The sequence below is a fragment of the Myotis myotis genome, unplaced genomic scaffold, assembly GCF_014108235.1.
Source record: "Myotis myotis isolate mMyoMyo1 unplaced genomic scaffold, mMyoMyo1.p scaffold_m19_p_4, whole genome shotgun sequence".
In the NCBI taxonomy this organism is placed as follows: Eukaryota; Metazoa; Chordata; class Mammalia; order Chiroptera; family Vespertilionidae; genus Myotis; species Myotis myotis.
This window is the reverse complement of record NW_023416346.1, coordinates 41,882,649-41,886,249: the sequence shown is the minus strand read 5'-3', so window position 1 is coordinate 41,886,249 and position 3,601 is coordinate 41,882,649. Positions and strand designations below refer to the sequence as shown.

The following is a 3,601-nucleotide window of genomic DNA, read 5'->3' as shown; positions in this document are numbered from 1 at the left end:
ACCCAAACCAATATGCTCAGTTAATATTTGACAAAGGAGGCAGGTGTTGGGAAAATTGGACAGATATATGCAAGAAAATGAAACTAGACCACCAACTTACACCATACACAAAAATAAACTCAAAATGGATAAAGGACTTAAATGTATGACAGGAAACCATAAAAATTCTAGAAGAATCCAAAGGCAACAAAATCTCAGATGTATGCCGAAGCAATTTCTTCACTGATACATCTCCTAGTGCCGTGGTCGGCAAACTGCGGCTCAAGAGCCACAAGCAGCTCTTTGGCCCCTTGAGTGTGGCTCTTCCTAAACCTTAGGAGTACCCTAATTAAGTTAATAACAATGTACCTACCTATATAGTTTAAGTTTAAAAAATTTGGCTCTCAAAAGAAATTTCAATTGTTGTACTGTTGGCATTTGGCTCTGTTGGCTAATGAGTTTGCCGACCACTGTTTAGGGCATTGGAAACTAAAGAGAAAATAAACAAATGGGACTACATCAAAATAAAAAGCTTCTGCACAGCAAAAGCAACCATCAACAAAACAACAAGAAAGCCCACTGCATGGGAGAACATATTTGCCAACGTTATCACTGATAAGGGTTTAATCTCCACCTTTTATAGGGAACTCATACAACTTAACAAAAGGAAGATAAACAATCCAATCAAAAAATGGGCAAAGGACCTAAATAGACACCTTTCAAAAGAGGACATTCAGAAAGCCAAGAGACATATGAAAACATGCTCAAAGTCACTAATCATCTGAGAGATGCAAATCAAAACAACAATGAGGTACCATCTCACACCTGTCAGAATGGCTATCAACAAATCAACAAATGACAAGTGCTGGAGAGGATGTGGAGAAAAACGAACACTTGTGCACTGCTGGTGGGAATGCAGACTGGTGCAGCCACTATGGAAGACAATATGGAGTTTCCTCAAAAAGTTAAAAATGGAACTCCCATTTGACCTATTGATCCCACTGCTAGGACTATATCCCAAGAAAACAGAAACACCAATCAGAAAGGATATATGCACCCCTATGTTCATAGCAGCACAATTCACCATAGCTAAGATCTGGAAACAGCCTAAGTGCCCATCAACGGAGGAATGGATTAGAAAACTGTAGTACATTTACACGATGGAATACTATGCTGCTGTAAAAAAGAAGGAACTCTTACCATTTGCCACAGCATGTTTGGAACTGGAGCGCATTATGCTAAGTCAAATAAGTCAGTCAGTGAAAGAAAAATACCACATGATCTCACTCATTTATGGGTAATAAAGACCATTATAAACTAATGAACAAAAATAGATACAGCGGCAGAGCAGCATCGAACAGTCCTTCAAACTGCAGCGGGAAGGCTGGGGCGGGTTGGCGGGGGGTGGGGTGGTAAGAGATCAACCGAAGGACTTGTGTGCAGGCATATGAGCATAACCAACCAATGGACAAAGACACTGGGGCGTAAGGGAGGCTAGGGGAAGGTTAAGGGGGAAAAAAAGGAAACAAATGTACTACTCTTTGTAATATTTTAAGCAATTTACAAAAAGAACTGAAAAAAATAAAAACAGTGCTGTATGAAAAAAAAAAAAAGAATGTAATTTTTGTTTTAGGCACAACTTCAGAGGTGTCGAAAGAAAAATATTCCCGACACAGGCCTGCCTCTCTCCACGGATGTGGCTGCATGGTGCAGTCTGAGACCGGCCCGAGCCCTTGACCTTTTCAATAGATGGAGAAAATATATTTTTTTTCCCCTTGACCTTCCCCCAGCCTCCCCTACCCCCTTACCTCCTTTGGAACCCCCTTAAGTAAACCGTCTTTTCGTGGGCGAGTCTTAAACTCCGTGGGAACGATAAAGGCGGTGTCTTCCGGGAGCCCTCGCCCTGGTGACCTCGCCCCAGTGACCTCAGAGTACACTTCCGGTGACCTCAGAGTACACTTCCGGTGACGCTAACGTGACCTGTAGCCCCGCCCTCTCCCATCTCTCTTTCCGGTATCAGAGTCTGGACCAGACATGCAGGAATGGCACCTCGCAAGGGGAAGGAAAAGAAGGAAGAACAGGTCATCAGCCTCGGACCTCAGGTGGCTGAAGGAGAAAATGTATTTGGTGTCTGCCACATCTTTGCACCCTTCAATGACACTTTCATACATGTCACTGATGTTTCTGGCAAGGATACCATCTGCCGTGTGACTGGTGGGATGAAGGTGAAGGCTGACTGAGATGAATCCTCTCCATATGCGGCCATGCTGGCTGCCCAGCATGTGGCCCAGAGGTGCAAGGAGCTGGGCATCACTGCTCTTCACATCAAACTCCGGGCCACAGAAGGAAATAGGACCAAGACCCCTGGATCAGGGGCCCAGTCAGCTCTAAGAACTCTTGCCCGCTCGGGAATGAAGATCGGACGGATTGAGGATGTCACTCCCATGCCCCCCGACAGCCCCCGCAGAAAGGGGGGTTGCCGTGGTTGCCGTCTGTGAATAGGACTCCTCAAATTATTTTCTGTTAATAAATTGCCTTTGTGTCCGAAAAAAAAAAAAAAGAATCCCAAAGTTGGAAATAAGGAAAAAAAGGACACCATGTCACATTGGGAGGTATTAAAAAGGCCACCAAGGATCATAAAATTATCCAAGGAAAATACCTTTTTTTATTGTTTTATTGCTTAAAGTATTACAAAGAGTATTACATATGTGTCCTTCTCCCCCCCCCCCCCCCCCCCCCCCCCCCCGCCCTTGACAATCCCCTGGCCTCCCCTACCCGCAGAAAAGTACCTTTTGTTTGACACATTGTTTACTATTGACAAAGTCTGGACTCTGTGAGGTTACCTGTTGATTTGTAAATTTGTGTCTGGTAGAAAAGACAAACCCAAGGATTATGGTTTCACTGCCCTGTGGAACATTAACCAGTTGTGTACTTAACCTAGCAATTTTGTACATTTTCTTTTACCAATTTCTATAAATATCCAGGTCCCCATATGCCCTTGCAGCCAACTTAACCATTCTGCTATCTACCCAATCAATGAATTGAGTATCAGTTGATGTATGTTCATGTTTTTTATATTTGTTTGAGTCATCTTGTAACTATTTTAAAATTACTTTTTGACAGTGGAATGTAATCTCTTGTTTGCTGAGTAAAATTTCTCATAACTTTTAAAAAAATAGTTAATCTGCATTATTAACAGGTTGATAGTTAATCTGCATTATTAACCGATTAATAGTTAATCCACATAATTAACTGGTTGATAATTAATCCACTTTATTAGCGGTAATAATGTGGATTTTGTAATAAAAGAAAACATGATAATTTCAAGAGAAACATCAAAAGTAATGTCCATCGCTAGCTACACATTTCCCCCATCTTTCAGGTAATTTGTGAATACCGTCCCAAAAGAACTTTTCTTGTTTTCAGGCAAACCATTCAGAGACCCAATTTTCCACTTCGTATGTTTTGAAGTGCTGCTCAGAAAGTGTGTGTGCCATCGATCAGAACAAGTGGTAATCTGAAGGAGCAATACAAGAAAATAGCATACATATCAAATCGCATATATATCAACATAGTAACTCCATCTATTGAAAAAAATCTGCATTATTAACCAGTACATCTA

General features: G+C 41.7%; 1 pseudogene; it reads left to right on the top strand.

Annotated features, from left to right (window-relative positions):
• The first annotated feature begins 2,004 nt into the window (after positions 1 to 2,004).
• On the top strand, positions 2,005 to 2,493 carry LOC118654140 (annotated as a pseudogene).
• Positions 2,494 to 3,601: the final 1,108 nt, after the last annotated feature.